Source organism: Mobula birostris, chromosome 28 (genome assembly GCF_030028105.1).
Source record: "Mobula birostris isolate sMobBir1 chromosome 28, sMobBir1.hap1, whole genome shotgun sequence".
NCBI lineage: Eukaryota > Metazoa > Chordata > Chondrichthyes > Myliobatiformes > Myliobatidae > Mobula > Mobula birostris.
Genome location: NC_092397.1, coordinates 2,474,154 through 2,485,523, shown reverse-complemented (window position 1 = coordinate 2,485,523; position 11,370 = coordinate 2,474,154).

The following is an 11,370-nucleotide window of genomic DNA, read 5'->3' as shown; positions in this document are numbered from 1 at the left end:
AGGTTGTATAAGGCATTGGTGAGGCCGAATCTGGAGTATTGTGTGCAGTTTTGCTCAGCAAATTACAGGAAGGATATTAATAAGGTTGAGAGAGTGCAGAGAAGGTTTACAGGATGTTGCCGGGATTTGAGAAGCTCAGTTACAGAGAAAGGTTGAATAGGTTAGGACTATATTCCCTGGAGCGTAGAAGAATGAGGGGAGATTTGATACTGGTATATAAAATTATGATGGGTATAGACAGAGTGAATGCAAGCAGACTTTTTCCACTGAGGCAAGGAGGAAAAAGCAGAGGACATGGCTTAAAGGTGAAAGGAGAAAAGTTTAAAGGGAACATTAGGGGGTGCTTCTTCACACAGAGAGTGGTGGGAGTATGGAATGAGCTGCCAGACGAGGTGGTAAATGCGGGTTCTTTTTTAACATTTAAGAATAAATTGGACAGATACATGGATGGGAGGTGTGTGGAGGGATATGGTCCGTGTGCAGATCAGTGGGACTAGGCAGAAAATAGTTCGGCACAGCCAAGAAGGACCAAAAGGCCAGCTTCTGTGCTGCAGTTTTTCTGTGGTTTCTATAAAAAGTTAAAAGCACATGGCACTACACGAACTTTATTATCATAGAGCATTGCCTGAGCGGTAGGAGCCAGCGGGTGTGAATAAAATGATCTTTTTTACTGGTTTCATACCAGTGACTACTGGTTTTCCGCTGGCATCTTTTTTGGGACCGCTTCTATCAACGCTGTATATCAATGATTCAGATGATGAAATATAGATGGCTCCGTTACCAAGTTTGCAGACAGTACGAAGAAGGAGGAGGAGCCAGTATACTTGAGGAAACAGGTAGGCAGCAGAAGGATTTAGACAGATTGGGAGACTAGGCCCTAAGGTGGCAAGGACAGACAATACTGGAAAATGGTAGGCTTTGGTATAATAAATAAATGTGCAGACAGTTCTCTAAACGGGGAGTAAACCCAGAAATCGGAGATGCAAATGTACTTGGAAGTCTTTGTGCAGAACACACTGAAGGCGTACTTGCAGGTTGAGTCGGTGGTGCGTCGACAAAGGCAATTTTTGCATTGTTTCAAGAGGTCTAGAATATAAGAACATGGAACGGATGCTGAAAATTTATAAGGCACTGGTGAGTCCTCGTCTTGAGTATTCTGAATAGCTTTGGATTCTCTAAATAAGAAAAGATGTGCTTGCATCGGAGAGGGTTCAGAGGAGATTCACAACGTCGATTACGAGAGACAAAGGCTTGTATATGAGGAAAGGTTGATGGCTCCCTGTCTGTACGGACTCAAATTCAGAATAATAAAGGCATCCGTTAGTCTTACGAGACCATGGATCTGCGCCTGGAAAGTCTTCACTCTCCAGGGCGCAGGCCTGGGCAAGGTTGTATGGAAGACCAGCAGTTGCCCATGCTGCAAGTCTCCCCTCTCCACGACACCAATGTTGTCCAAGGGAAGGGCATTAGGACCCATACAGCTTGGCACCAGTGTCGTCGCAGAGCAATGTGTGGTTAAGTGCCTAGCTCAAGGACTCAACACGCTGCCTCGGCTGGAGTTCAAACTCACGACCTTCAGGTCGCTAGTCCAATGCCTTAACCACTTAGCCACGTGCCCACTCAGAATAATAAGGGGGGATCTTATTGCAACGTTTTTGAATATAAAAAGACCAAGAACGAGTTGACGTGGAAAGGATCTTTCCCATGGTAGGGAAAGAGGGTACGGCCTCAGGGTAGAGGGGCGCTCACTGATAACAGAGGTGCTGAGAAATTTACTTAGCTTCTGAGTGGTGCGTCTGTGGCACTTGTTACATGAGGCAGCTGCGGGGGCTAGGTCGGTGGCTTTATATAAGGCACATATAGGAAGGTTCCTAATTGGCCCGACTCCGGGGCCATTTGTGTGTGTGTGTGTGTGTTGATCTGAAGATAGCGGCATTGACAATGACATCCAGAGTCGCATTAAACAGGAATCAGCTGCCTTTGGGCGACTTCGGCGTAGAGTCTTTCAAAACAGGAGCCTTCGTCCCTCCACAAAGGTCGTTGTATGCCAAGCGGTCGGTGTCACCACCCTCCTTTATAGCTGTGAAGCTTGGGTAACCTACAGCGGTCACATCAAGTCCTTGGAGCGCTTCCACATAAGCTGCCTTCTGCGCATTCTGGGAATTACCTGGCCTCACACTGAAATACTTGTAAAGACAAACTGCAGGAGTATTGAGGCCACGATCACCCAGCATCAGCTGCAGTTGATGGCTCTCTGATGAGGATGATAAGGATGCCCCCATGTCGGCTACCCCGCAGAGTGTTATACGGCCAGCTACATCATGGTCGACGCTCAGCTGGAGGGCCGAAGAAGCGCTGTAAGGATCAGATGAAGAATGCTTGAAGGAAGTGCAAGATCAGACACGAGGACCTGGAGGATGTTGCTGCTGACCGTACCACTTGGCGACAGCTGTGTAGGGACGGGGTTCGTATTCTGGAGATGGAAAGAACAACCAGAAGACAGCGGAAGAGAGCCAGGAGAAATGCAGCCATGGTTGCCACGACTACCACCACCACATATACATGTCCCACCTGCAGCAGAGCTTGTGGGTCCAGGATAGGACTGTATGGTCATCAAAGATCTCAGCGTTAAAGGAGTAGACGTCTCACCGGGTTTCGATGGACAACCGAAGAAGAAGAAGAAGAAGAAGAAGAAGAAGAGGGGTGGGTAAGAGGAGGGAGGGTTCTTACCAACTAAGGAAAAATATCTGGTAACTCATATTTAGATTTCGGAAAAATGTTCCCTCTATGCTGTCACCAGTTGCCTTTGAAATAGCAAGGTTGCATTTTCTGTTGTGAATACTTACCTTCGTCATATGTCACATGGTATATTACTTTTATATATTTGCAAATATCCCCGTAGTGGGAAAATGCAAATGTGTGTTTCATTCACAGATACATGTCTCGGAGAATGGCGCGAAAGAAAGAGCGAAGATACACGACTGGAAAATCCCCACAGCAGATCTTTGAAACCACTTCGGACGTTTGGCATTCATCGGGTACAAGTCCAGACGGTGTCTTCTTATATTGTTTTGGAGGTCCATGAAGAAATGAACAAAAAGGGGAAGTGTTTTACAGAGAGATGAGCATGAGTATATCAGTGGCACGTGAAATTTACTGAAAGAGGAAGGCAGATACTCTGAAGAGTTACACGGCTGAAGGATCAATGGTAGACCGGTGATGGTGAACAATTGAGTACCGAATAAGAATTTAACTTCATAGCACTGATGGACAAGAAGTGGAGAGAGCATTGAAGAGGAATGAGAAGATGTCTCGAGTTGGAGGCAATGGGATCACAAGGAACTATCATCCAGACGATCTCCTTTTATGGAGATTACAACCGTGAGGGTGATCTGATGTGAAATCATCATTGCTCGGGAAAGGTGGTGTGGATGAGGAGAAGATCAGTAGATAAATAAACAACGGCGGGACTACAGGAAGGACCTCTCACTGGTGGATTTTGTGCTTTGTAAAATCTGCAAAACTAAGGGGGATAAATACAGCGAGAATATATGAAAATAATACAACTGCAAAAAGTGACACAAAACGACAATAGTGGGAAACCAAACGAGAGCTAGAAAGCTAGTGTGAGAAATCCGGGTGCAAGCCCGAGGCATGAACAACCCCTTCCCGGGAAAAGATTCTTCAGTTTAATAGCCAAACTATGTGCCCGTTTATCGTAAGAATCTTTTTACGCTACGCCTACTGTCACAAACAATAATTATTTCATGATGATCCTGCATGTTGTAAATATACTGGGACAAAGCATTGCTTCATTTGAAACGTGGAAATTCTGACATAAAGAATGATTATGTAACTTTCTCATTTCAGTATAAAAATAAACACAATGAAACATAATTGTTATTTTGACATTTCTCCGAGGAGCGATTTTCAAGTTTTCTTGAATTGTTTGTTCAGTGGGCTGTCACTGACGTGACCAATTAGGTGACATGACTAATTGCCTGAATGCACTTTCTTCTACTGTATAAGATCGTACAGAACAATCAACAATAAATATCGACAGCTGGATCATTTTGAATCTGTCACTGATTCACACGGAAAATGGGATATCCTGCAATTTTCTATATAGCAAGTATATACTATCCTGTATTGGCAGCGTTTGGTATCCCTGGTAAGCAATCAGAGCCGTTTATTACATGAGTGTGCTGTTCTACATAGTTTATCTGCTGCATGAAATCAATTAAACCGTAAACCGTTTTTTTAAAGGATGCTACACCTGACGCGTGTTGTAATTCGGTACAGGCTAAGTTAGTCGCCGTTTTATTTTTCACTGGTATTCTCAATCGTTCCTTACGTCCTATTCTTTTTGTCAATACTAGGAAATGATTCAGTGTTTACGCTGTGACTCTACCAGCATTTCACCTCTCTGGACTTTTCAAAGCTTAAGCGGCATATATTGACCCATATCAGCTTCTGCACCCAAGTAAATTAACGGAAAATATTTCTCGTCGCTGCCGCGATCTACCCAGCGTATCCGTCACTCAATGGATTTTCATTTCCCCTCATTGTGCCACAAAAAGGGGACACATTGCGTAAATGATTTTGAATTTAGCACGATATTGTACAGACAGGCTAAATTTTGTCCTTTCGCCTTCTCTGTGGAGTTGTAAATTTGAAATTCAAACTTCAAATTTACTTGCCATCTAAACGTATATTAAGCTTTGTGGTTCTTCTATTCCAATATGTTCTGTCCGAACAAACAGTCCCCGGAGTTTAACCCTTACATACTGTTCAGGTCAAATTTGACCCGTTTTCACCATTCACAGCAGTACAAACACCCTGAATTTCATTTTTTAGCCGAAATTCGGTCACTTTTCCTAAAGTGACCCAAAATGCGCAAAAATTAAATATTTTAAAATTTTATACTTTTGTACAGGCGCTACAAATTTTTGCACTTTGAGGCTGTTCCGGGTCAAATTTGACCCGTATCTATTGAAATGGATATTAAATCTTTGAAACATGAATTAAGGATTAACGTGCATTGAACTGTTTAGAGCCATAGAACCACTGAATACTTCAGCACAGAAAACAGTTTATTCGGCCCCTCTAGTCTGTGCCGAAACTTTATTCTAGTCTGTGCTGAAACATTATTCTGCTAGTCCTATTGACCTGAACCCAGTACATAACCCTCCAGACCTCTCCCATCCATCTATCTATCCAATTTATTCTTAAAACTTAAAAGTGAGCTGGCATTTACCACGTCAGTTGGCAGCTCGTTCCACACTCCCACCACTCTCTGAGTGAAGAAGTTCCCCCTAATGTTCCCTCTAAACCTTTTCGCCTTTCAACCTAAAGTCATGTCCTCTCGTATTTATCTCTCCTAATCTAAGTGGAAAGAGCTTACTCGTATTTACGCTGTCTATACCCCTCATAATTTTGTAAACCTCTATCAAATCTCCCCTCATGCTTCTACGCTCCATGGACTAAGGTAATAACCTGTTCAATCTTCCCTTGTAACTCAGCACTGGCGGGAAAGACAGCAGAGCAGCAGTGGCTGGAGGTTATGCGAGAAGTGAGGAAGGTGCAAGACAGGTATATTCCAAAAAAGAAGAAATTTTCGAATGGAAAAAAGATGCAACCGTGGTTGACAAGAGAAGTCAAAGCCAAACTTAAAGCAAAGGAGAGGGCATACAAGGAAGCAAAAATTAGTGGGAAGACAGAGGATTGGGAAGTTTTTAAAAGCTTACAAAAGGAAACTAAGAAGGTCATTAAGAGGGAAAAGATTAACTACGAAAGGAAGCTAGCAAATAATATCAAAGAGGATACTAAAAGCTTTTTCAAGTATATAAAGAGTAAAAGACAGGTGAGAGTAGATATAGGACAGATAGAAAATGATGCTGGAGAAATTTTAATGGGAGATGAGGAGATGGCAGGAGGAACTGAACGAGTATTTTGCATCAGTCTTCACTGAGGAAGACATCAGCATTATATCGGACACTCAAGGGTGGCAGGGAAGAGAAGTGTGCGCAGTCACGATTACGACAGAGAAAGTACTCAGGAAGCTGAATAGCCTAAAGGTAGATAAATCTCCCGGACCAGATGGAATGCACCCTCGTGTACTGAAGGAAGTAGCTGTGGAGATTGCAGAGGCATTAGTGATGATCTTTCAAAAGTCGATAGATTCTGGTATGGTTCCGGAGGACTGGAAGATTGCAAATGTCAGCCCACCATTTAAGAAGGAGGCAAGGAAGCAAAAAGGAAATTATAGACCTGTTAGCTTGACATCGGTGGTTGGGAAGTTGTTGGAGTCGATTGTCAAGAATGAGGTTATAGAGTACCTGGAGGCATATGACAAGACAGGCAGAACTCAGCATAGATTCCTTAAAGAAAAATCCTGCCTGACAAACCTATTACAATTTTTTGAGGAAATTACCGGTAGGCTAGACAAGGGCGATGCAGTGGATGTTGTATATTTGGATTTTCAGAAGGCCTTTGACAAGGTGCCACACATGAGGCTACTTAACAAGATAAGAGCCCATGGAATTACAGGAAGGTTACATACGTGGATAGAGTGTTGGCTGATTGGCAGGAAACAGAGAGTGGGAATAAAGGGATCCTATTCTGGTTGGCTGCCTGTTACCAGTGGTGTTCCACAGGGATCAGTGTTGGGGCCGCTTCTTTTTACATTGTACATCAACGATTTGGATTATGGAATAGATGGCTTTGTGGCTAAGTTTTCTGACGATACGAAGATAGGTGGAGGGGCGGGTAGTGCTGAGGAGACGGAGAGTCTGCAGAGAGACTACGATAGATTGGAATAATGGGCAAAGAAGTGGCAAATGAAATACAATGTTGGAAAGTGTATGGTTATGCACTTTGGCAGAATAAGTAAACGGGCAGACTATTATTTAAATGGGGAGAGTATTCAAAGCTCTGAGATGCAATGGGACTTGGGAGTCCTCGTACAGGATACCCTTAAAGTTAACCTCCAGATTCAGTCGGTGGTGAAGAAGGCGAATGCAACTTTGGCATTCATTTGTATGGGAATAGAGTATAGAAAATAGAACAGAGAATAGTACAGCGCAGTACAGGCCCTTCGGCCCACAATGTTATGCCGACCTCAACAGGAGCAGGGATGTGATGTTGAGGCTCTATAAGGCGCTGCTGAGACCTCACTTGGAGTACTGTGGGCAGTTTTGGTCTCCTTACTTATGAAAGGATGTGCTGACGTTGGAGAGGGTACAGAGAAGATTCACTAGAATGATTCCGGGAATGAGCGGGTTAACATATGAGGAACGTTTGTCCACTCTTGGACTGTATTCCTTAGAATTTAGAAGAATGACTGAAGACCTCATAGAAACATTTCGAATGTTGAACGGCATGGACAGAGTGGATGTGGCAAAGTTGTTTCCCATGGTGGGGGAGTCTAGTACGAGAGGATTGAAGGGCGCCCATTCAGAACAAAAATGCGAAGAATTCTTTTTAGTCAAAGGGTGGTGAATCTGTGGAATTTGTTGCCACGGGCAGCAGTGGAGGCCAAGTCATTGGGTGTATTTAAGGCAGAGATTGATAGGTATCTGAGTAGCCAGGGCATCAAAGGTTATGGTGAGAAGGCGGGGGAGTGGGACTAAATGGGAGATTGGATCAGCTCATGATAAAATGGAGGAGCAGACTGGATGGGCCGAATGGTCGACTTCTGCTCCTTCGTTTTATGGTCTAACTCCTGAAGACCCGGCAACATCCTAGTAAATCTTTTCCGCACTCTTTCAATCTTACTGGTTCCTTCCTGTAGTTAGGTGACCAGAACGGCACACAGTAGTCCAAGTTTGGCCCTACCAATGTCTTATACAACCTCACCATAACATCCCAACTCTTATACTCAATACTTTAGAACATAGAATATAGAACATAGAATAGTACAGCATATTACAGGCCCTTCGGCCCACAATGTCGTGCCCACCCTTAAACCCTGCCTCCCATATAACCCCCCCCACCTTAAATTCTTCTATATACCTGCCTAGTAATCTCTTAAACTTCACTAGTGTATCTGCCTCCACCACTGACTCAGACAGTGTATTCAATGCACCAAACAGTCTCTGAGTAAAACACCTTCCTCTAATATCTCCCTTGAACTTCCCACCTCTTATCTTAAAGCCATGTCCTCTTGTATTGAGCAGTGGTGCCCTGGGGAAGAGGCGCTGGCTGTGCCCTCTATCTATTCCTCTTATTATCTTGTACCCCTCTATCACTTCTCCTCTCATCCTCCTTCTCTCCAAAGAGTAAAGCCCTAGCTCCCTTAATCTCTGATCATAATCCGTACTCTCTAAACCAGACAGCATCCTGGTAGATCTGCTCTGTACCCTTTTAAATGCTTCCACATCCATCCTATAGTGAGGCGACCAGAATTTGACACAGTACTCCAAGTGTGGCCTAACCAGAGTTTTATAGAGCTGCATAATTACATCGCGACTCTTAAACTCTATCCCTCGACTTATGAAAGCTAACACCCGATAAGTTTTCTTAACTACCCTATCTACGTGTGAGGCAACTTTCAGGGATCTGTGGACATGTACCCCAGATCTCTCTGCTCCTCCACACTATCAAGTATCCTGCTATTTAATTTGTACTCTGCCTTGGAGTTTGTCCTTCCAAAGTGTACCACCTCACACTTCTCCGGGTTGAACTCCATCTGCCACTTCTCAGCCCACTTCTGCATCCTATCAATGTCTCTCTGCAATCTTCGACAATCATGTACACTATCTACAACACCACCAACCTTTGTGTCGTCGTCTGCAAACTTGCCAACCCACCCTTCCACCCCCACATCCAGGTCGTTAATAAAAATCACGAAAAGTAGAGGTCCCAGAACAGATCTTTGATTTATGAATGCCACGATGCTAAAAGCCTTTTTTATAACCTTGTCTACCTGTGACGCTACTTTCAGGGATATATGTACAGTATCTGAACTCCCAGATCCCTTTGTTCATCGGCACTTCTCAGTGCCCTACCATTTACTGTGCATGTCCTATCTTGATTTGTCCTTCCAAAATGCAGCACCTCAAATTTTTCTGCATTGAATTCTATCTGCCATTTTCTGGCCCATCTTTCAAGTTAGCTCAGATCGCTCTGCAAGCTTTGAAAGCCTTCCTCGCTGTCCACAATACCTCCAATCTTAGTGTCATCAGAACGCTTGCTGATCCAATTTACCACATTATCATCGAGGTTATTGATATAGACAACAAACAACAGTGGTCCCGGCACAAATCCCTGAGGCACCCCACTAGTCACAGGCCTCCAGTCTGAGAAGCAATCATCCACTACCACTCTCTATCTTCTCCCACACAGCCAATTTCAAATCCAGTTTACAACGCTCCATGGATACCTGGTGTCTGAAACTTCTGAATTAACCTCCCATGTGGGACCTTGTCAAAGGCCTTACAAAAGTCTGTTACATCTCTGAAACATTAATTACGGATCAATCACTCATTTATTAATGTCATATTGGCTATTTATACATTCTAAATAGCTCTGTGGTTTAATATTTGGTATTGACACTTGTTATGAGGGGATTCGCGGGCCGGGTCAAAACTGACCCAGACCATACTGTAAAGGTATAGAATATGAAATGTATGTAAAGGTTAAGTTTATCCCCGCTGTAAACACAAGCCTCAGCATTCTCAGCTACAATGAGCGGGTGGCTGTAAATGAATCCGTCGATAAGACGCCGAGAGATGTTGCTGCTGTCAAGTGAATTGTTGCAGCTCCACATCTTCCAGTCGAAGGACGAGTGACGGAGCCTGTACGAAGTATTGTTCCACTATAAGAATTCAGATTACTGAGGTTATGTCGGCCGGATCAACACACTTCTGCGCATTAACTTCAAGTAAAGATGCTTAGGAATTGTTCGCTTGAAACTAAATCTCCTTTGCTTCCTTGCAGTTAATTTGATGGCGATTGTGATCCTCTCTCTTGGAAAGTGTGGACTCTCTAAATGCATCTCCCGTTATCTGGTGGGGATGGCAGCAGCTGATTTAATGTGCGTTGTCATTGCTGTTGTACTCGATCAGATCAATAGTATTTATCTTTATGCCCTGCCTTTGCTCAATACCCCGACTTGCGCCGTGACACTTGTGCTAAGACTCGCAACCATGGACTGTTCTGTTTGGTTCACGGTGGCTTTCACGTTCGATCGGTGCGTCGCAATTTGTAGTCAAAACCTACGGGAACGATACTGCACCGAGAGGACAGCAACTATGGTGATAGTAATTGTAGGATTGGGATGTTGTGCGAAGCGTGTTCCATTATACTTTGCTGTAGAAACTTACCTTGTCATTGACAAGATAACCTGGCGATGCACTGCTAAAAGTGATTACCTCAATTTACCAGTGTGGAAATCTTATCAATTGTTTAACACTATCACTACACCTTTATTGCCCATCGGACTGATTCTAATTTTCAATGTTTTAATAATCAGTCATATTATAGCAGCTAACAAAGTCCGCCGGGGGCTCAGGAACAGCAGGGAGAATAAGAAGGACGCTGTGGTGGAGAACCGGAGAAAATCAATGATTTTGTTATTCTCCCTGTCAGCCAATTTCATATTGTTGTGGATTCCCTTCATTATATATGCTGTAAACTGGCAAGCTCAGAATTACTTTTATACAAACAGATATCTGAGTACCCCAACATATATCCTGCAACAGTTTGGGTTCATGTTGCAGTTTCTCTGTACCTGCACGAACACATGTATCTACACTTTGTCACAAAGGAAATTCAGGGAACAGCTGAAGAAAGGAGGCAAATATCTAGTTGCGTTATACTGCCGGCTCTGTAGATACATCGCAAATCGAATTATACTCTCTGAGTTCAAATAAATGCTCACATCATTTATATATTTGGCGAATGGGCTTGTATTCATGTCGGCAGGTGAGTGAATGTTAGTCGCCTGTCATATCCAATATTAGCAGCAAAATTAACGCAACTCAGGGCAGCTTTAGCGACGAAGAATGAGGCGCGGATGTGCTCGTTACCTGTGAATAAATTGTCTTCGGGACTTTATATTAATGCGGTAATGTGGGCCAAAGAACTACATGATAACAGTATGACATTTTTAAAAATATATTTCGATTGACTGGATCCTCGAGTGTTCTTGGGATATATTTGACAACTGGAGAAATTTGCATGGGACGTGAATATTTGGGATCAGTTAAATTGGTACACCTATAATTTCCATTGTACTAAAATTTAAAAAAACCAAAGTGATCAGGTTGCCTTTTTTCTCTGAAAGTGCGCGGTCCCTTTCAAAGCAGAAGGTGAAAACGACTGAGAAACGAGCCCGAGTCTGACACATAAAGAAACACGTCCTACTGA